The 24,005-nt window shown below is 38.2% G+C and overlaps 1 protein-coding gene across 1 annotated transcript in view; it reads left to right on the plus strand.

Annotated features, from left to right (window-relative positions):
- The first annotated feature begins 14,738 nt into the window (after positions 1-14,738).
- Positions 14,739-24,005, plus strand: part of ZNF831 (zinc finger protein 831) — a 303,222-nt gene continuing 293,955 nt past the window's right edge. Inside the window, exon 1 of the mRNA XM_053716002.1 lies at positions 14,739-14,984. The gene's annotated coding sequence lies outside the window, so the exon portion shown is untranslated. The remainder of the gene's footprint in view (positions 14,985-24,005) is intronic.

The following is a 24,005-nucleotide window of genomic DNA, read 5'->3' on the forward strand; positions in this document are numbered from 1 at the left end:
ATGCGGCCCAGCTCCCACCAACCTAAATAAAGGTTTGCATATGATGGGGCAAATTTGGCTCCCATTGCTGTGCCACATCTCTGGAGAAAGAACTGACCTTCAAACCTGAAGAAATTGTGTGTAAGTAGAAATTGTATAATCCTTACTACATAAATTTGTAAATCTTCTGAAAGATTCCCAAACATTCTCAAACAGTTAGAGAGTGACAGCTTCAATGCCTTTTTCGTGTGGTATACTTGAATATAAGGCAACTGCATCAACAGTAAGCCAAGTGTATATACTCATATTAACATATAAATATATATGCATATAAGCATATTCATATGTACAGTAAAAACACAGTCTCCCATTTATGTCTATGTAAAGGCACTTTCAGGGCTTTCAGGGCCATTTTCTCTCACCCCACATCCCCTCACTTTAAACCCTTATAACTGCTTAGTGCAGTTTACAAACAAAAAAAAGCTCATGTTTATTTTTTTAACTTAACTACTGTACACTTTATTTTGGGGGCAGTTGGGGCACATTTTTTTAATTAACCAGAGGTCTAATTAGTTTTTTTTTTTTTTACATAATTATAAATGTACTTGTTAATTTTAGGTAGAAAAAAAGCTATTTACGAAATGAAAGGAAAGAAAACAATGAAAAGTTCACATGACATGTTCTGAAAAATATCAATCCTTAATGGTGTTATATTATATATATATATATATATATAGATAGATAGATAGATAGATAGATAGATAGATAAGCATACAGAGTATTTTGCATGTTGCCAGATATGTTTAAAAAAGGCATCTATAAATTCAGAATATATATATGGTATATCAATGAATTATCTAGATTGTAAGATATTTAAGACAGGGGGGCTGATTTATCAATGTCTGGCGTACATGATACGCTGTCAGCATTTAACATTGCACAAGCAGTTCTGGTGAATTGCAGATTCACGGCCAATCAGCCGCTAGCAGGAGTTTTAATCAACCCGATCGTATTTGATCAGGTGAATTGATGTCCGCAGCCTCAGAGGCAGCGGATGAGTTAAGGAGCAGCGGCCTAAAGGCTCGCGGGAACAGGGGTATTTGGCCCCATTCGGGCCATGATAAATCGGCCCCAGGGTGTCTACTTTACCTTATATACTGGCAATGGCTATTTACATATACCTGTAACATGCAGTCATAACATATTGTCTACATACTGAATACACATGCAAACTATTACAATATAGGAGTCGATTCCAATCTTTCCATTTGTGTTTATTGGCTGTACACCTTTTTGTCATGCAAACAATTACAAAATAAATTATACCCCCATTTGAAAAAGAGCGTGTTGGATCCTTGCGTGTTTTGGAAAATTCACCCATAGGATGCCTGTACAGTATCTCACAAAAGGGAGTACACCCTTCACATTTTTGTAAATATTTTATTATATCTTTTCATGTGACAACACTGAAGTAATTACACTATGCTACAATGTAAATTAGTGTGTGTACAGCCTGTATAACAGTGTAAATTTGCTGTCCCCTCAAAATAACTCAACACACAGTCATTAATGTCTAAACCATTGGCAGCAAAAGTGAATACACCCCTAAGTGGAAATGTCCAAATTGGGCCCAATTAGCCATTTTCCCTCCCCGGTGTCATGTGACTCGTTAGTATTACAAGGTCTCAGGTGTGAATGGGGAGCAGGTGTGTTAAATTTGGTGTTATCGCACTCACACTCTCTCATACTGGTCACTGGAAGTTCAACAAGGCACCTCATGGCAAAGAACTCTCTGAGGATGTGAAAAAAAGAATTGTTGCTCTACATAAAGATGGCTTAAGCTATAAGAAGATTGCCAAGACCCTGAAAATGAGCGGCAGCATGGTGGGCAAGACCATACAGCGGTTTTACAGGACAGGTTCCACTCAGAACAGGCCTCACCATGGTCGACCAAAGAAGTTAAGTGCACATGCTCAGCATCATATCCAGAGGTTGTCTTTGGGAAATATAGGTATGAGTGCTGCCAGCATTGCTACAGAGATTGAAGGGGTGGGGGGTCAGCCTGTCAGTGCTCAGACCATATGCCGCACACTGCATCAATTTGGTCTGCATTGCTGTCGTCCCAGAAGGAAGCCTCTAAAGATGATGCACAAGAAAGCCTGCAGTTTGCTGAAGACAAGCAGACTAAGGCCATCGATTACTGGAACCATGTCCTGTGGTCCGATGAGACCAAGATAAACTTATTTGGTTCAGATGGTGTCAAGCGTGTGTGGTGGCAACCAGTTGAGGAGTACAAAGACAAGTGTGTCTTGCCTACAGTCAAGCATGGTGGTGAGAGTGTCATGGTCTGGGCCTGCATGAGTGCTTCCGGCACTGGGGAGGTACAGTTCAATGAGGGAACCATGAATGCCAACATGTACTGAGACATGATAAAGCAGAGCTTCAGAGACTGGGCCGCAGGGCAGTATTCCAACATGATAACGACCGCAAACACACCTCCAAGACGACCACTGCCTTGCTAAAGAAGCTGAGGGAAAAAGTGATGGACTGGCCAAGCTCCAGACCTAAACCCTATTGAGCATCTGTGGGGCATCCTCAAACGGAATGTGGGGGAGCGCAAGGTCTCTAACATCCACCAGCTCTGTGATGTTGTCATAGAGTAGTGGAAGAGGACTCTGGTCCCAAGAGGATTAAGGCATTGCTGAAAAATAATGTTGGCCACACAAATTATTGATACTTTGCGCCCAATCTGGACATTTCCACTTAGGGGTGTACTCACTTTTGTTGCCAACGGTTTCAACATTAATGGCTGTGTGTTGAGTTTTTTTGAGGGGACAGCAAATTTACACTGTTATGCAGGCTGTACACTCACTACTTTACATTGTAGCAAAGTGTCATGAGAGCTACTGAAATTATATTGGCTATTCAAATCAGCCAATAGAAATTTCAGTAGCTCTCATCCTATTGGCTGATTTGAACAGCCAATAGGATTTCAGTAGCTCTTATCCTATTGGCTGATTTGAATTTCAAAAATCAAATCAGCCAATAGGAATGCAAGGGACGCCAGGCTTTTTTTTAGATTAGGGTTTGGGCTTTTTTTAAAAGAGCTGACTGCCCTTTTAAGGACAATGTAAAATAGCTGAATGCCATTTTAAGGGCAATGCCCATACAAATGCCATTTTCAGGGAAATGGGTAGCTTAGATTTTTGTTAGAGTTAGGTTTTTTATTTTGGGGGGTTGGTTGGGTTGTGGGTTTTATGTATTTTTTTACAGGTAAAAGAGCTGATTTCTTTAGGACAATGCCCTACAAAAGGCCCTTTTAAGGGCTATTGGTAGTTTATTGTAGGTTAGGGTTTTTTTTTATTTTGGGGGGCTTTTTTATTTTTATAGGGCTATAAGATTAGGTGTAATTGTTTTTATTTTGGATAATTTTGTATTTTATTTTTTGTTATTTAGTATTTTTTTATTTTTTTGTAATATTAGACTTAATTTTTTTTAGTAGTGTTAGGTTTTTTTAATGTGTAATTTAGTTTATTTAATTGGTAGTTATTTTAATTTTAGTATAATAGTTATGTTAGATTAATTTATAGTTTAAACTTAGTTTTTTTTAATTTCACAGGTAAGTTTGTAGTTATTTTAAGATAGGGATAATGTAATTTTAATTTTAAGTTAGGGGTTTGTTTGGTTTAGGGGTTAGTAATTTAATTATTTTTTTTTGCGATGTGGTGGCTGGCGGTTTAAGGGTTAATAGGTTTATTTAGTGGCGGTGATGTGGGAGGCCAGAGGTTTAGGGGTTAATAACTTTATTTAGTGTCGGCGATGTCGGGGAGTGGCGGAATTTGGGTTAATAGCTTTATTATAATGTCGGCGATGTTGGGGTGCAGGGGAATAAGGGTTAATAACTTTATTCTAGTGGTGGCGATGTCGGGGAGTGGCGGAATAGGGGTTAATAACTTTTATTAGTGGCAGCGATGTTGGGAGCAGCAGATTAGGGGTTAATAACCTTATTTAGGTGTTGGCGACGTCGGGGACAGCAGATTAGGGGTGTTTAGACTTGAGGTTTATGGTAGGGTGTTAGGTTTAAACGTAACTTTTTTTCCGCATAGACATCAATGGGGTTGCGTTACGGAGCTTTTCATTCCGCGCCTCAGGTGTTATTTTTTTTTCTAACACTCTCTCCCCATTGATGTCTATGGGGAAAGCGTGCACGAGCACGTCAAAGCAGCCCTTGGATTTTGTGCGGTATGGACCTTATCGCCACCATATCGCACGCACAAAGCGGCTTTTTAGAAACTTGTAATGGCAGCGCTATGGAGGGTGAAATAACGCAACTTTTGTTGCGTTCGTTTCGCACCCTCTATAGTGCAAAACTCGTAATCTAGGCTAGAATGAGCTGTGGAAGTAACTGCAGGACAGAGCTTCCAACCTATGATGACAAAGGTGCTCCAGCTTGTCCAGAAATGGGGGTGGGGGGATAGGTTGGAGGATCTGTCCGCAGAGGTTTTAAACCACAGCACCCAGACTCCCTCTGCTATCTGTCTGTGAAATATTATTGTCATGTAATAGCTCAGACAAGTGAAGTAAGAAAGGATGGTGACAGCGGTAGCAAGAGAAGGTACTTAGAAGCAATTAGCAGAGACCACAACTGCACCATATTTTGTGAGACAACACCGCATTAGCAGCAATTAGCACCTCTGTCCCTCTCACCACATTTTCTTAACTAAGAATGAACCATTTTCATAAAACATGAACACCTGGCCAGCTGCACCTCCCTCGCCCCACCCATGTATATTCACTACCTCATGCATATTATGGTGATCCCACTTATACCATACCAAGCTCCACCCACATAACACATTGGCTTCACCCCTGTGTGCCCTGGCTCAACACTAGGTTACTACAACTCTACCCAAAGCCTGCTGGGCCCACATACAATGCTGGAAAATGTTGGGAGGTATAAAAAGGTCCTGTATTCTTGCAGACATTATCTCTTTACTCTGCTAGTTATCTGGCACATGTGAGACACTTTGTCTGAAACATTTAATTATCTGGGATATACAAAAGGTTCTTGAGGACAATATTAAAAAGCAAACCCTGGATAATTTCTTGCTTGTTGTTTGAGTAGCCCAGTAGATGTTGAGTAACTAGACTTTGTTTCACTTCATTAAAACTAAATCCTGTAAAAGACAGCCAGCATGCTATGAAAAAAACATTTCATTTTTTTTGTTTCCCTAGCAAAAATATGAAAATGTATGATACTGTTTAAATGGCAAAAAATGTTGCTTCAGATTAAAAATCCTCTAAGATGCTCTTGCATGAGACAGCATCCTATGATTCACTGCCTAGCTGTTTTTCACAGATGTTTTTCATCCCCTTGTTGATTTATTTCTTTATTCTGAGTCACACTATTACTCATAAGGAAAGTTACCCGCCCTCTGTTGCTTGTCATAAGCTCACGTTTGGGGTATAGTGACTCACTGCAATGATCTGCATGAGATAGATAAATTGTTAACAAAAAAAACAGAGGATTCTGGGGAGGGGGCTCTGAACACAACAGAGGGGACAGCAAAGGAGTGAGAACAGGTATGGCGCAAAACAGAATACAGGAGGTGTTATAGGCAATGGCTCATAGACTGGTAATAGGAATATAAGAAATTGTTATATAGAACAATGGGAGGATTTATGAAGAATTGTTTATGGAACAGTGGGAGGAATTATAGTAAAATGTAAATTGAAGCAATAAGGAGAGGTATAAATAGAACTATATTAAATAATTGAAAGAATTATTGGGAGAAGTTAGACAAGGTAACATAGAAAGTATATGGTGTGTTATATGAACTTAATGAAAGAGGTTATATGGAACCATATTACAAGTTACAGGGAGTTATATAGAAAATGTAAACAATTATAGGGACAGGTTATGGGAAATGAGATGGCTTAGAGAGTATTCACATGGAACATTATGAAGAGATATAGAGATGGATTATATGACATTACAGACAAAGCCATATAATAGAATGTGTTATAGGGAGAGTTTATAAGGAACATCATAATGACGTATATAGAGATATTTGATTGAATAAAAGGTTATAAAAGGGTTTGGAAGGCGATGATACAAAACCAGAAGTTAACAAGAAGTTATATGGAGCAGTAAAATTATAAGGGAGATATATATATATAAAAGTATAAAGCATTATAGGATGTATAGAGCAATTGGAAGTGTTAAAAAGAGATATTTTAAATAGATAGGTTTGCCATATTGCCGCATTAAGGGGGGACACATATGAAAAATACATATGTCAGGGTGCTTAAAATAGAAAATTATTCAAACATTTCTTTAAACAGACACTGACATATGTATTTTTTATAGGTGTCCTCTCTTAAATCGGCAATACGGCAACCCTATATATAGAGCAATATGACATGCTATATCAATGTTTATACTTTTACTTAGAAGGAAACTGACTAGTCTACACCATGTTTTTATTGACGTAACACATAAATGTATATTTATGTATGTTATAACTTCAAGGTGCAGTTATAGTTTAAATTTGCCAGGCTCTTCCATGTTAAATCCTCTTTTTCAGGTGCTTGTAACTCAGGATTGTGCAAATGTGAACTCATTTATTTGTCAGCCTCAGTGACAGGAAATTCTGAGCATTTCTGGAATTATTAAGTGTTGAAAAACAGGTACATACCCTATGTTTTAACATTGTAAATAATGAGCCAAAGCTACAGCAAAAACTACTGCACCAATGTTTATTACATTTGGCAAGCAGATAGATTTTATTGGTGAAAAATGAGCTGTGGTTTCTGAGATAAAAATGTTTGAAGTAACTTGGGCGTTTATCATAATCTTACCGATATTTTCATGCAATATTTTATGTGGAGTCTCATCTGATATTGACAGTATAGCTTTCGAGTTGAAGTAATCACAGTCCCAAATTGCTCCTGCCTATAAAAGGCCTCAGCCACAAAAAAAGTTTTTCATAGATAACACAAGAAAATTGTGTATTATTTTTGTTAATTTGATAATAGTTGTTTAAAATTGTATTGCTCTATCTGAATCATGAAAGATTTTTTTTTTTTTTTTACTTCTAACTAAACAGCATTTTCCAAACACACTTTCTAGATGCTGGGTTCATGTTTTTTTTTTTTTTTTTGCTTTTCTACCAGTTCTCGTTAGCTATGCAAGATATCATGTATTTGACCAATTAATATAATGAAATATGCTAATTAACGCCCACTAGAGAGATAAAGAAAGACATTTAAGTTTAGCCAATATGGTGTTGTTGGCTGTTACCAGTGTGTTTGAGCATGCACAAAAGCAGTGTTCCATTTTGAAAACATCTTGGGCTACTTGATAAGAAGTTGAATAGGCCAATTTGAGAATTTATTAGGTCCCTTTAGCTTTAACATTCTACAAGTCAACAATGGGCCTGTAAAAATGTCGCTAAGTGTCATGATTTTGAGCAATATTGGCCATGTGATAATGAGTTATCGGTGGTGAGAAACAACGGAAAATGTATGATTGTGATCATGCAGACATTGAGAGGTACTCTCAAGGAGCCGCTACACTACTTGTAATTATCAAACAATAGATTGTAATTAACGCTCTTATTTTTATATATTTCAAGCATACCTCATTGAAGCAAATAGCTAATAGATTACAGAATTATGAAGACATTCCTAGTAGCAGCTATGAGGAATGTGGGAGTTGTGGTCTCAAATGTTGTCAGTTGGTGCTACATCCTGGAGAGCAATGAATACCTGCAATTTCCTATAACACACACACACCATACACACACCCCATACACACACACACACAAATACCATACACACACCACATACACACACACACACACACAAACACACAAATACCATACACACACACACAAATACCATATGTACACACACACAAATACCATACACACACACACATCATACACACACACACAAACACACAAATACCAAACACACACACAAATACCATATGTACACACACACAAATACCATACACACACACACATCATACACACACACACAAATACCATACACACGCCGCATACACACCACACACTCAAATACCATACACACTCACCACATATGCACAACACACACACAAAAATACCATACACACACACATATCATACACACACAAACCACACACACCATATGCACACCACATACACACCACACAAATACCATACACACACACACAAATACCATACAGCATACACACCACAGACACACACATACACAAATACCATACACACCACATACGCACAACACACACACACAAATACCATGCACACACACACACACAAATACCATACATACACCTCATACACACCACATACACACACATACACAAATACCATACACACCACATACGCACAACACACACACACACACACAAATACCATACACACACATATCATATACACAACACACACACAAACACACACACATCACACCACACCACACCACACACACCACACACACACAAACACACACACACACAAAGAACAAAGGACTTTGGACATGATGATATGGAGCTCTCTACTCTGGCAAGATGATCTAAACCTGTTTGGTTTACTTCTAATGTTGTGATCAAACGGTACCAAAAGTGTTATTAATATATAGCACGTTTGGTACAGCGCTATTGCAATAGTAAAACTAAGCATGTTCAGTACAGTTTAAACTTGTAGCAGCTATACAAATACAATGTTAAAAAATCCATCTTCTTTTAAAAACACGTTTTGCATCTTCCAAGGGGTATAGCCCGTACACTAAATGTACACCAAAAGTTAAAAACACATATAATTAAATATACGCATGTACAATTGACCCACAATCTCCCAGCTCATATATGTTTATTATTCATGTGCAAGTTTCACTATCTACGGAACTTTGCAGTGCTTTACAAATAAATGCTAATAATAATAATTGTATTTTAATAATAGAGTTTCAGTTTCGGTTTACAGATGTAAATTGTTTTGCCATATAATACTGTCTAAAAGTATCAATATACGGACAGTCTAGTCATAATTAAAATTTCATGATTCAGTTAGGGCATGCAATTTTAAACAACTTACTTTTATCATCAAATTTGCTTTATTATTATTATTATTATTATCATTTATTTGTATAGCGCTGCCAAATTCCGTAGCGCTGGGTACAATGATAGGGGTGTATAATGACAAAGATTTGTGATAAAATACAAAACATAACAAAACTAAACAAATCTAGCACAGGAGGAAGAGGGCCCTGCTCCGGAGAGCTCACAGTCTATAGGTTTAGGGTGCAGAAACATAAGGTTTGGGTAGCTTGTTACATCGGTTGTAGTTACAGCAGTAAGTCAGGCAGTTCATGTACATGTATTAGTTTGGTTCGGATGCGGGATGGAGGAGAGATGGTAAGCCTCTCTGAATAGGTGGGTTTTCAAGGATTGTCTGAAGCTATACAAGGTTGGAGACAGTCTAATGGAGCGAGGTAGAGAGTTCCAGAGGACAGGAGCAGCATGTGCGAAGTCTTGGAGGTGGGAGTGAGATGTAGAGATAACAGGAGTGTAGAGACTTAGGTCAGAGGTTGATCGAAGAGGACGGGATGGGGAATATTTCACAATGAGAGAGGAAATATAGTTTGGAGTTAGACTGTTGAGTGCTTTGTAGGTTAGGGCTAATACTTTAAATTGTATTCTGGAGTGTATGGGGAGCCAGTGTAGAGACTGGCAGAGCGGAGCAGCTGATGTAGATCGTCGACTTAGGTGGATGAGTCTAGCAGAAGCAATTATAATAGATTGGAGGGAGGAGAGGCGGTGTTTTGGAAGGCCATTTAGGAGTAGATTGCAATAATCAATGTGTAACAGGATGAGGGAATGAATAAGTATTTTTGTAGTTTTTTGAGTAAGGAAGGGACGAATTCTGGAAATGTTGCTTAGGTGTGAACGGCAAGATTTGGTAAGCGTTTGTATATGTGGGTTGAATGTGAGTTCTGAGTCTAGTGTGACCCCAAGGCAGCGGACCTGGGGTGAGGTGTTGAGAATAGAGTCTGCAACCATCAGAGAAATGTCAGATGTCGGATGTCTTGAAGAGGGGGGGATAAGAAGTAGCTCAGTTTTGGACAGATTGAGTTGGAGGTAGTGTGAAGACATCCAAGAGAAAATTGCAGAGAGGCAGTCAGAAATCTGGTTGAGTAAAGAGGGAGAGATATCAGGAGAGGAAAGATAGATTTGGGTATCATCAGCATATAGGTGGTACTGGAATCCAAAGGAGGCTATAAGTTTTCCAAGGCAGGATGTATAAAGAGAGAAAAGCAAGGGGGCCCAAGACAGAGCCTTGCGATACTCCAACTGAGAGAGGCATAGGATCACAACATATGTTGTTAAAGGAAACTGAAAATGAGCGGTTTGAAAGATATGATGCAAACCAGGAGAGGGCTGTGTCTCGGATGCCAAATGAATGTAGTATTTTTAGGAGGAGAGGATGGTCAACTGTGTCAAAAGCTGCAGACAGGTCAAGAAGAATTAGTAAGGAGTAATGACCTTTTGCTTTAGCTGATAACAGGTCATTTGTTACTTTAGCAAGAGCGGTTTCTGTTGAGTGTTTAGGGTGGAAACCAGATTGTAGTGGATCAAGTAAGGAGTTAGTTGTGAGAAATTAAGTTAGCTGATTATAGACTAGTCGTTCCAATAATTTTGAAGCAAAGGGAAGTAAGGAGACCGGTCGATAGTTAGAAGGCGTGGAGGGGTCAAGTGAGGGCTTTTTTAGGATTGATATGATTGACGCAGGCTTGAATGTGTCAGGAAATGTGCCAGCAGTGAGAGATAGGTTAAAGAGATGAGTTAGGGTAGGGGTTAGTGAAGCAGAGAAAGAGGGAATAAGTTGTGAAGGAATAGGGTCAAGTGGGCAGGTTGTGAGATGAGCCAAGGATAGGAGTGCAGAGACTTCTTCCTCTGTTACAGGAGGGTAGTAGCATAGATTTTTGTTAATAGAAGGGGTGGGTAGGATCGCTGGGTTTGCGGGGTGCGAGGTGCAGATCTCTTTTCTAATGGTGTCAATTTTATTTTTGAAGTGATCAGCAATAATTTGAGCAGTGAGATTGGTAGTGGGCGGGGGGAGGGGCAGGCGGACGTAGAAGGGAGTTAAAGGTTGAGAACAGTTTTCTGGGGTTGGATGCGTGAGATGACACAAGGGAGGAAAAATAGACTTGTTTGGCCAGGCTGAGCGCAGAGTTGTAGGACTTAAGGGTGAATTTATAATGTTGGAAATCAGCAAAGGTGCGTGATTTCCTCCACTGCCGTTCAGCGGCCCGTGAGCATCGCTGAAGATATCTGGTCTGTTTAGTGTGCCACGGTTGCCGTTGAGTGATTGATGTACGTCAAAGAGTGGAGGGTGCAGTTTTGTCAAGTGTTGATTTTAGTGCCGAATTACACTGTAGAGTCACAAGGTTTGGACAAGAGAGGGATGAAATGTCAGAGAGCAGAGGACTTTTTGAGTGGAAAAGTCTGTGAGATCCAAGTCATTTAAATTCCTGTGAGGTAGCAGTTTTTTGGGGGCTTGCAAAGATGTAGCAGGTAGAGTAAGAGAGAAAGTTAATAGATGGTGGTCAGAGAGAGGAAAGGGGAAGTTAAGGGAGTTGGAAACAGCACAGAGATTTGTGAAGGCCAGGTCTATGGAGTTGCCTTCACAGTGTGTTGGAGATGTTGTCTACTGGGACAGGCCTAAAGAGGTGGTAAGGGATAGAAGTTTAGAGGCAGCAGGCGTGTTAGGCTTATCAAGGGGTATGTTGAAGTCCCCTAAGATGAGAGCAGGGACATTAGAAGAGAGAAAATGTAGAAGCCAGGCTTCAAAGTGGTCCAGAAATTGTGATGCTGGGCCAGGGGGCCGATAGATAACTGCAACACAAAGAGCTATAAGGGAGAAGAGGCGGATAGCGTGAACTTCAAAAGATGAGAAGGAAAGAGAGGGGGGTGAAGGAATGCAGTGAAAGGTACTGTGTGGAGACAGGAGAATTCCTCCTCCTCCTCCTTGTTTGTCTCCAGGCCTGGGAGTGTGACTGAAGTGCAGGCCGCCATAGGACAGAGAGGCTACAGGAGTTGTGTTAGAGGAGGAAAGCCAAGTTTCAGTGAGGGCTAACAGGTTAACGTGAAATAAATAGGTTGTGAATAGATGTAAGCTTATTGCATACCGAGCGTGCACCTGGGTTAGGCGAGACATCCCCAGCTGCAAGAATAAGAAAGATGGTGAGTGAAAGGAGATGAGAATGTGTCTTATGTGAGTGTTTAAGTTTAGGATCAGTGAAGCATGGCTGGCTGAGGGATGTGAGATAGGAATAAAGTTCATGTGTGTTGTAGAGGGGGGAAGGTAGAAGAGAAGGAGAAATATGAATGTTCTGAGTGCTCTTTGTGAATGGAAGAGCTGTGACTTTAAGGAGAAGGGAGGAAAAGGTTAAAGCAGACATTAGAAAGTGTAGCATGTTTGCATTTAATTATTTGAATTTGAAAAGTACTTATCTCTGTTGTCCACTCCTTTGTCTAACTCCGTTGTTATAACTCTCTCTACACTTATGAACTAGCACACTTAGGGAACTACACACATGCAGTGCTACATTGATCTAACAAGCTAAGCTTGATGAAACAAGCTGGAGATATTCAATTTAAAGGTAATAACAGTCACATGATCCTAATTAGCTTTACTCTCTTGATATTCTTTGTGGAAAGCTAAGCCTAGGTAGGCTCATATGCTAATTTCTAAGCCGTTGAACTGCCTCTTATCTGCATTTTGACAGTTAGACACTGTTAGTTCATGTGTGTCATATAGATAACATTTTGCTCACTCCAGTGGAGTTATTTAAGAGTCAGCACTGATTGGCTACAATGCATGTCTGTCAAAAGCACTGAGATAAGGGGACAGTCTGCAGAGTCTTAGAAACAAGGCAATCACAGAGGTAACAAAGTATATTAATATAACAGTGTTGGTTATGCAAAGCTGGGGAATGGATAATAAAGGGATTATCTATCTTTTTAATCAGAAAGAATTCTGGAGTAGACTGTCCCTTTAACTTTACACCATTGCAGCACATGGCAATACTGTATTAACATTCCACCAGTGGCAGAGAACCCTCACATCCCACAGTGAAGTGTAGGAAAACACCTCTTGGCAAGACAGCGATTTTATCTCTTTAGAATATTTTACCTGTAATCTTTTTTGCGGTGCGGATACCTTTATAACAAAGCGATATTGTGACGATCCTTTTAGCATTGAGCCTTCAATGTGAAATATGGAGAAAAGGGTAGAAAGAGAAGTGTCAGAGAAGAGAAGAAATATATGTGACTTTACATAATATAGTTATATGGGATAAAATGTTTATATGCAATTATTTAAGGGAGAATTACATTAAAGGGACATAAAAGTGCAAAAAAGTAAATACTCTAATGCAGAGCTTTCCAAACTTTTCATCTTGGTGACACACTTTTTAGACCTACATCATTTCGTGACACAGTAAATCAGTTGTACTAGCAAAACGGAGGTTAAACTAACTTGTTTTAAGAGATACAGACACATATATAAATTAGATAATAACTAAATGTATTTACAAGTAATAGTATGTATGTGCAAGAATTAAAAAAAAAGTTTATAATAACTACACCAATAACTACTTACTATTTTAATGGGATGTATGAGGTTGATGGGATGAACACATTTTCTGAATATTTGGTGGAATATTAGATAAAGACACACGCATTTCATCATCAAGCATTTTTAAGCTTCCACTTCCTATCCATATATCAAGAGCAGGTACAGCAATGCACTACTGGGAGTTAGCTGCAAAAAAAAACAACTAACTTCTGACTTCAGCTCAGCGTTTAAGCTGCCGCCCTCAGAGCTCGGTGAGCCGGATTGACTACTGCCCACACTGCAAACACACTGCTGTCCCACTCACTGACTACACATGCAGTCACGAGCCAATTAAGGAGACTACACGTGCAGTCAGGAGCCAATGTGCCGACAAAGCCACCAATTGGAATAGTTTCAGTTCACACTGAGCTGCGCCAATAGGTTAAGATGATCGGTGACCCCCTTTTACAAAAATTACATTTAAAAAAATTTGTGCTGAAGCAGGGACACACCTACACACTGCTGCCGACACACTAGTGTGTCCCGACACACAGTTTGGAAAGCACTGCTCTAATGGGCTAAAGCATTTTCTTACTGCACTACTACTTGCATATCACTGTGAGTTTAACTCCTGCAAATGGGTTAAATACATAGTTAAAGTATGGTTAAGAGCAGCTAAGGAAACTAGCTGAACACATCTGGTGAGCCAATGATAAGAGTCATGTGTGTAGTCTCCAATCACCACCTAGCTTGCAGTAGTGCAGTGCTCTTCCTGAGCCTATCTAGGAATGCTTTTCAACAAAGAATACCAAGAGAATTAAGTAAATTTGATAACAGAAGCAAATAGTATTTTGACTAAATAATAGTAGTTTATTTTTGACATGTTATTTGTATCAGATTAATTAGATAGGTGGTAATATGAAATTAGCAAAAAAAAACTTGGTGTTGACAATTCATGGCTGTACGAACATTTTCTGTCAGCAGTAAAGTGGTTTAACCTACTTCTGTTTCCAGGTTACAAGCTTGAAAAAAGTCTGTGTTCCTTTTTAGTTCACTCAGCTTCCTCTTTTTAAAACTGGTCCTTTAATCACCACATAGTTTTTCTGCAAAACCGTGCTCTGAGCCTTGCTAATGACAGGGGACATCTGGGAGATTTTTTCAGGCCTTGACTTTGGAAAGACTGCATTAGAATTATCTACACATAACGATCCTGTATATGGAAGCAATAACTCGTACTAAACAACAGATATCATGAACAGTACCCAGGAAATGATACAGAGATGCAATTTCTCTGTCATTACTACTGACGTTCTTCTTTAACACGATAGACAATGTGAAGCTGGACAGTGCATCACTATGCAAACCTATTCTGCTCAGTTATAGGTAAGCAAAACAAAGACACAGGAGTGTATAGAAAAGGGCTCAAGTAATGGAAGATTAAATTTAAAGAAACAGAGTTAACCTTTTAGTTAGTGGCAGTAGGTGCAACAAATACATTCATTTAAATGAGTAGTGAAGGGTTTAACTGTAAAGTTACTTTATGCAAACACTGTGGTTGTTTTAAATGTATTAAAACTGTCTCTATATTGTAATATTTAAAAGTATAATAATTATTGGGATTTATGTCCTTTAACATGTGAGTCACATTTAGAGTGTTATAGAATATTTCCTTTTGTTAATTCCTGTGGAATTAAGTCATTTCATATTCCATTAAAGGGAAACCCAAAAGTTCTCTTTTGTGATTCAGATAGAGCATGTGATTTTTAACAACTTTCTAATTTACTTCTATTATCAAATTGTCTTCGTTCTCTTGTTATCTTTTGTAGAAAATCAGGGATGTAGAAGCTTAGGAGCCAGCCAATTTCTGGCGCACTATATGGCAGCAGTTTTGAAGAATGTTATCCATTTGCAAAAACAATAGATGGCTGCACTATTTTCTGTCATGTAGTGCTACAGAAGATGCCTACCTAGGTATCTCTTCAACATGGGAACAAAGCAAATTTGACAATAGACTTAAATTGGAAAATTTTAAAAATGGTATGTTCTGTCTGTAAAACAAAAGACCATTTTTGGGTTTCATATCCTGTTAATGCAGTACACTGAGGTACACAATATTATTATAAGCAATAAATGGACTTTCAAGTCAAAATACAATATATGGTTAAAAAAGGCTGTTTTAGCCTTTTTAACTCAGAGTTCAGGTGCCAGTCTGAGCATGTACATAGTTGCTGATTGGTAAGTATGCACCCATGCACTGGATTGGTTGACAAGCAATCTAGTGCTTGTATGTATACACCAATCAGTGCTTGCAAACTTAGATATTAGTACTGTATTTGGAGAATTATAATGTTTCTTTTTAATACTCATTGTCTTTCAAAGTATGTTGTTATACTATGCTGGGGGTCCAAGGGAAGTTGATATGGTCAGAACAGTGGTGAAAGGAATAAATATAAAAATAATTTGCATCATACTGTAGGCTCCATTGATGATTTGACCAGCTGTGTAGCATCCCTTATGTACAAGTTTCTAAGAAAAACTAAATATGTAAAATACAAATTCTTGTCGACAAATAAAGGTTGTGTCACAACATACAAGAAATACAAGAAATCAGTATTATCCTATCTAATGACACCTCAATTACAACTTTAATTTTGATAAGACTTTACAAACAAAAGATTGAGTAAAGTTTTTTGTAAACAAAGAAATTGTTAACACTGATATTTACTAATAAAAATATGCAATTTATAGATGTTTTAGGTTGTCTCATTCTTAAAATTATTGAGCCTTAAAGGGACACTGTACCCAAAAAAAAATTATTTTGTGATTCAGATTGAGCATGAAATTTTAAGCAAATTTAAAATTTTCTCCTATTATCAAATTTTCTTCATTCTCTTGGTATCTTTATTTGAAATGCAAGAATGTAAGTTTAGATGCCGGCCCATTTTTGGTGAACAACCTGGGTTGTCCTTGCTGATTGGTGGATAAATTCATCCACCAATAAAAAAAGTGCTGTCCAGAGTACTGAAACCAAGAAAAAGCTTAGATGCCTTCTTTTTCAAATAATGATAGCAAGAGAACGAAGAAAAATTGATAATAGGAGTAAATTAGAAAGTTGCTTAAAATTGCATGCTCTTTCTGAATTACAAAAGAAAAAATTTGGGTTCAGTGTCCCTTTAAGTTAGAAAATATGTTAAAAAATAATCATCCCTTACACTGAAGTATAAATCAAGAGAGGAAGGAACCCATTTGTAAATTATGGTAGATTTTGATGCTAACAGCACTTTTCTTTAGTTAGAACTAAGATCGTCTCACCACAGTAATTGGTTTGTGAGCAGTTACCATTCAGTAATTCTTTTTGAGCTCACACATTGCTTTATTGTGTTTTGTGCGATTTCACCATAAGCTTGAAAGATTTCATAGTAAACTTCCTAGATCCAATGTAAGTATCACAATATACTAAAAATGTCAATATAGGCTAGTGAGCTCTTTGTATGTGTGCCTACGTGTCTAAAGTGTGGGCCAGTGAGAGTGTCCTCTTTCTTCCTATGTGTTTGTGTACTTTTATATGTGTATAGGACTGTATGCCCCCCCCCCCCCCCGAGTTCTATATGTCAGTAATTTCCTGTGTGTCTGTTATATCTCAGTAGATTTCCTGTTTTGTGTGCCAGTGTCTTTGTCCTAAATTTGGGTACCAATGTGTATTTACTAAATGCAGTTGAGTGTGTTGTATATATCAATAGGTTTGCCTGGTTGTGTGCCAGTGCATCTGTTTTAGTGTCTGCTTTTTACATCAATGCAAACTTGCTATATGCCATTGAGTGTGCCTGTCATGTGTCATTGAGTCTGCCTGCTTTTTGTGCCAGTTTCTCTCTGTGTGTTAGTATGCATATGTGCTTCTGTGTGTTAGTATGCATATGTGCTTCTGTGTGTTAGTATGTATATGTGCTTCTGTGTGTTAGTATGCATATGTGCTTCTGTGTGTTAGTATGTATATGTGCTTCTGTGTGTTAGTATGTATATGTGCTTCTGTGTGTTAGTATGCATATGTGCTTCTGTGTGTTAGTATGTATATATGCTTCTGTGTGTTAGTATGCATATGTGCTTCTGTGTGTTAGTATGTATATGTGCTTCTGTGTGTTAGTATGCATATGTGCTTCTGTGTGTTAGTATGTATATGTGCTTCTGTGTGTTAGTATGTATATGTGCTTCTGTGTGTTAGTATGCATATGTGCTTCTGTGTGTTAGTATGCATATATGTGCTTCTGTGTGTTAGTATGTATATGTGCTTCTGTGTGTCAGTATGCATATGTGCTTCTGTGTGTCAGTATGCATATGTGCATTTGTGTGTTAGTATGTATATGTGCTTCTGTGTGTTAGTATGCATATGTGCATTTGTGTGTTAGTATGCATATGTGCTTCTGTGTGTTAGTATGTATATGTGATTCTGTGTGTTAGTATGTATATGTGCTTCTGTGTGTTAGTATGTATATGTGCTTCTGTGTGTTAGTATGTATATGTGCTTCTGTGTGCTAGTATGCATATGTGCTTCTGTGTGTTAGTATGTATATGTGCTTCTGTGTGTTAGTATGCATATGTGCTTCTGTGTGTTAGTATGCATATGTGCTTCTGTGTGTTAGTATGTATATGTGCTTCTGTGTGTTAGTATGCATATGTGCTTCTGTGTGTTAATATGTATATGTGCTTCTGTGTGTTAGTATGCATATGTGCTTCTGTGTGTTAGTATGTATATGTGCTTCTGTGTGTTAGTATGCATATGTGCTTCTGTGTGTTAGTATGTATATGTGCTTCTGTGTGTTAGTATTTATATGTGCTTCTGTGTGTTAGTATGTATATGTGCTTCTGTGTGTTAGTATGCATATGTGCTTCTGTGTGTTAGTATGTATATGTGCTTCTGTGTGTTAGTATGTATATGTGCTTCTGTGTAATAATATGTATATGTGCTTCTGTGTGTTAGTATGTATATGTGCTTCTGTGTGTTAGTATGCATATGTGCTTCTGTGTGTTAGTATGTATATGTGCTTCTGTGTGTTAGTATGCATATGTGCTTCTGTGTGTTAGTATGCATATGTGCTTCTGTGTGTTAGTATGCATATATGTGCTTCTGTGTGTTAGTATGTATATGTGCTTCTGTGTGTCAGTATGCATATGTGCTTCTGTGTGTCAGTATGCATATGTGCATTTGTGTGTTAGTATGTATATGTGCTTCTGTGTGTTAGTATGCATATGTGCATTTGTGTGTTAGTATGCATATGTGCTTCTGTGTGTTAGTATGTATATGTGATTCTGTGTGTTAGTATGTATATGTGCTTCTGTGTGTTAGTATGTATATGTGCTTCTGTGTGTTAGTATGTATATGTGCTTCTGTGTGTTAGTATGCATATGTGCTTCTGTGTGTTAGTATGTATATGTGCTTCTGTGTGTTAGTATGCATATGTGCTTCTGTGTGTTAGTATGCATATGTGCTTCTGTGTGTTAGTATGTATATGTGCTTCTGTGTGTTAGTATGCATATGTGCTTCTGTGTGTTAATATGTATATGTGCTTCTGTGTGTTAGTATGCATATGTGCTTCTGTGTGTTAATATGTATATGTGCTTCTGTGTGTTAGTATGCATATGTGCTTCTGTGTGTTAGTATGTATATGTGCTTCTGTGTGTTAGTATGCATATGTGCTTCTGTGTGTTAGTATGTATATGTGCTTCTGTGTGTTAGTATTTATATGTGCTTCTGTGTGTTAGTATGTATATGTGCTTCTGTGTGTTAGTATGCATATGTGCTTCTGTGTGTTAGTATGTATATGTGCTTCTGTGTGTTAGTATGTATATGTGCTTCTGTGTAATAATATGTATATGTGCTTCTGTGTGTTAGTATGTATATGTGCTTCTGTGTGTTAGTATGCATATGTGCTTCTGTGTGTTAGTATGCATATGTGCTTCTGTGTGTTAGTATGTATATGTGCTTCTGTGTGTTAGTATGTATATGTGCTTCTGTGTGTTAGTATGCATATGTGCTTCTGTGTGTTAGTATGTATATGTGCTTCTGTGTGTTAGTATGTATATGTGCTTCTCTGTGTTAGTATGTATATGTGCTTCTGTGTGTTAGTATGCATATGTGCTTCTGTGTGTTAGTATGCATATGTGCTTCTGTGTGTTAGTATGCATATGTGCTTCTGTGTGTTAGTATGCATATGTGCTTCTCTGTGTTAGTATGTATATGTGCTTCTGTGTGTTAGTATGCATATGTGCTTCTGTGTGTTAGTATGCATATGTGCTTCTGTGTGTTAGTATGCATATGTGCTTCTATGTGTTAGTATGCATATGTGCTTCTGTGTGTTAATATGTATATGTGCTTCTGTGTGTTAGTATGTATATGTGCTTCTGTGTGTTAGTATGTATATGTGCTTCTGTGTGTTAGTATGTATATGTGCTTCTGTCTGTAAGTATGCATATGTGCTTCTGTGTGTTAGTATGTATATGTGCTTCTGTGTGTTAGTATGCATATGTGCTTCTGTGTGTTAGTATGCATATGTGCTTCTGTGTGTTAGTATGTATATGTGCTTCTGTGTGTTAGTATGTATATGTGCTTCTGTGTGTTAGTATGCATATGTGCTTCTGTGTGTTAGTATGTATATGTGCTTCTGTGTGTTAGTATGTATATGTGCTTCTGTGTGCTAGTATGTATATGTGCTTCTGTGTGTCAGTATGCATATGTGCTTCTGTGTGTTAGTATGTATATGTACTTCTGTGTAATAGTATGCATATGTGCTTCTCTGTGTTAGTATGTATATGTGCTTCTGTGTGTTAGTATGTATATGTGCTTCTGTGTGTCAGTATGCATATGTGCTTCTGTGTGTTAGTATGCATATGTGCCTCTGTGTGTTAGTATGTATATGTGCTTCTGTGTGTTAGTATGCATATGTGCTTCTGTGTGTCAGTAAGCATATGTGCTTCTGTGTGTTAGTATGTATATGTGCTTCTGTGTGTCAGTATGCATATGTGCTTCTGTGTGTTAGTATGTATATGTGCTTCTGTGTGTCAGTATGCATATGTGTTTCTGTGTGTTAGTATGTATATGTGCTTCTGTGTGTTAGTATGTATATGTGCTTCTGTGTGTTAGTATGTATATGTGCTTCTGTGTGTTAGTATGCATATGTGCTTCTGTGTGTTAGTATGCATTTGTGCTTCTGTGTGTTAGTATGCATATGTGCTTCTGTGTGTCAGTATGCATATGTGTTTCTGTGTGTTAGTATGTATATGTGCTTCTGTGTGTTAGTATGCATATGTGATTCTGTGTGTTAGTATGTATATGTGCTTCTGTGTGTCAGTATGCATATGTGCTTCTGTGTGTTAGTATGCATATGTGCCTCTGTGTGTTAGTATGTATATGTGCTTCTGTGTGTTAGTATGCATATGTGCTTCTGTGTGTCAGTAAGCATATGTGCTTCTGTGTGTTAGTATGTATATGTGCTTCTGTGTGTCAGTATGCATATGTGCTTCTGTGTGTTAGTATGTATATGTGCTTCTGTGTGTCAGTATGCATATGTGTTTCTGTGTGTTAGTATGTATATGTGCTTCTGTGTGTTAGTATGTATATGTGCTTCTGTGTGTTAGTATGTATATGTGCTTCTGTGTGTTAGTATGCATATGTGCTTCTGTGTGTTAGTATGCATTTGTGCTTCTGTGTGTTAGTATGCATATGTGCTTCTGTGTGTCAGTATGCATATGTGTTTCTGTGTGTTAGTATGTATATGTGCTTCTGTGTGTTAGTATGCATATGTGATTCTGTGTGTTAGTATGTATATGTGCTTCTGTGTGTTAGTATGCATATGTGCTTCTGTGTGTTAGTATGCATATGTGCTTCTGTGTGTTAGTATGTATATGTGCTTCTGTGTGTTAGTATGCATATGTGCTTCTGTGTGTTAGTATGTATATGTGCTTCTGTGTGTTAGTATGTATATGTGCTTCTGTGTGTTAGTATGCATATGTGCTTCTGTGTGTCAGTATGCATATGTGCTTCTGTGTGTCAGTATGCATATGTGCTTCTGTGTGTTAGTATGCATATGTGCTTCTGTGTGTTAGTATGTATATGTGCTTCTCTGTGTTAGTATGTATATGTGCTTCTGTGTGTTAGTATGTATATGTGCTTCTGTTTGTCAGTATGCATATGTGCTTCTGTGTGTTAGTATGTATATGTGCTTCTGTGTGTTAGTATGTATATGTGCTTCTGTTTGTCAGTATGCATATGTGCTTCTGTGTGTTAGTACAGGGAGTGCAGAATTATTAGGCAAATGAGTATTTTGACCACATCATCCTCTTTATGCATGTTGTCTTACTCCAAGCTGTGTAGGCTCGAAAGCCTACTACCAATTAAGCATATTAGGTGATGTGCATCTCTGTAATGAGAAGGGGTGTGGTCTAATGACATCAACACCCTATATCAGGTGTGCATAATTATTAGGCAACTTCCTTTCCTTTGGCAAAATGGGTCAAAAGAAGGACTTGACAGGCTCAGAAAAGTCAAAAATAGTGAGATATCTTGCAGAGGGATGCAGCACTCTTAAAATTGCAAAGCTTCTGAAGCGTGATCATCGAACAATCAAGCGTTTCATTCAAAATAGTCAACAGGGTCGCAAGAAGCGTGTGGAAAAACCAAGGCGCAAAATAACTGCCCATGAACTGAGAAAAGTCAAGCGTGCAGCTGCCAAGATGCCTCTTGCCACCAGTTTGGCCATATTTCAGAGCTGCAACATCACTGGAGTGCCCAAAAGCACAAGGTGTGCAATACTCAGAGACATGGCCAAGGTAAGAAAGGCTGAAAGACGACCACCACTGAACAAGACACACAAGCTAAAAACGTCAAGACTGGGCCAAGAAATATCTCAAGACTGATTTTTCTAAGGTGTTATGGACTGATGAAATGAGAGTGAGTCTTGATGGGCCAGATGGATGGGCCCGTGGCTGGATTGGTAAAGGGCAGAGAGCTCCAGTCCGACTCAGACGCCAGCAAGGTGGAGGTGGAGTACTGGTTTGGGCTGGTATCATCAAAGATGAGCTTGTGGGGCCTTTTCGGGTTGAGGATGGAGTCAAGCTCAACTCCCAGTCCTACTGCCAGTTTCTGGAAGACACCTTCTTCAAGCAGTGGTACAGGAAGAAGTCTGCATCCTTCAAGAAAAACATGATTTTCATGCAGGACAATGCTCCATCACACGCGTCCAAGTACTCCACAGCGTGGCTGGCAAGAAAGGGTATAAAAGAAGAAAATCTAATGACATGGCCTCCTTGTTCACCTGATCTGAACCCCATTGAGAACCTGTGGTCCATCATCAAATGTGAGATTTACAAGGAGGGAAAACAGTACACCTCTCTGAACAGTGTCTGGGAGGCTGTGGTTGCTGCTGCACGCAATGTTGATGGTGAACAGATCAAAACACTGACAGAATCCATGGATGGCAGGCTTTTGAGTGTCCTTGCAAAGAAAGGTGGCTATATTGGTCACTGATTTGTTTTTGTTTTGTTTTTGAATGTCAGAAATGTATATTTGTGAATGTTGAGATGTTATATTGGTTTCACTGGTAAAAATAAATAATTGAAATGGGTATATATTTGTTTTTTGTTAAGTTGCCTAATAATTATGCACAGTAATAGTCACCTGCACACACAGATATCCCCCTAAAATAGCTATAACTAAAAACAAACTAAAAACTACTTCCAAAACTATTCAGCTTTGATATTAATGAGTTTTTTGGGTTCATTGAGAACATGGTTGTTGTTCAATAATAAAATTAATCCTCAAAAATACAACTTGCCTAATAATTCTGCACTCCCTGTATGTATATGTGCTTCTGTGTGTCAGTATGCATATGTGCTTCTGTGTGTTAGTATGTATATGTGCTTCTGTGTGTTAGTATGCATATGTGCTTCTGTGTGTTAGTATGTATATGTGCTTCTGTGTGTTAGTATGTATATGTGCTTCTGTGTGTTAGTATGCATATGTGCTTCTGTGTGTTAGTATGTATATGTGCTTCTGTGTGTTAGTATGCATATGTGCTTCTGTGTGTTAGTATGCATATGTGCTTCTGTGTGTTAGTATGTATATGTGCTTCTGTGTTAGTATGCATATGTGCTTCTGTGTGTTAGTATGCATATGTGCTTCTGTGTGTTAGTATGCATATGTGCTTCTCTGTGTTAGTATGTATATGTGCTTCTGTGTTAGTATGTATATGTGCTTCTGTGTGTTAGTATGTATATGTGCTTCTGTGTGTTAGTATGCATATGTGCTTCTGTGTGTTAGTATGTATATTTGCTTCTGTGTGTTAGTATGTATATTTGCTTCTGTGTGTTAGTATGTATATGTGCTTCTGTGTGTTAGTATGCATATGTGCTTCT

The sequence above is a fragment of the Bombina bombina genome, chromosome 1, assembly GCF_027579735.1.
Source record: "Bombina bombina isolate aBomBom1 chromosome 1, aBomBom1.pri, whole genome shotgun sequence".
Lineage (NCBI taxonomy): Eukaryota > Metazoa > Chordata > Amphibia > Anura > Bombinatoridae > Bombina > Bombina bombina.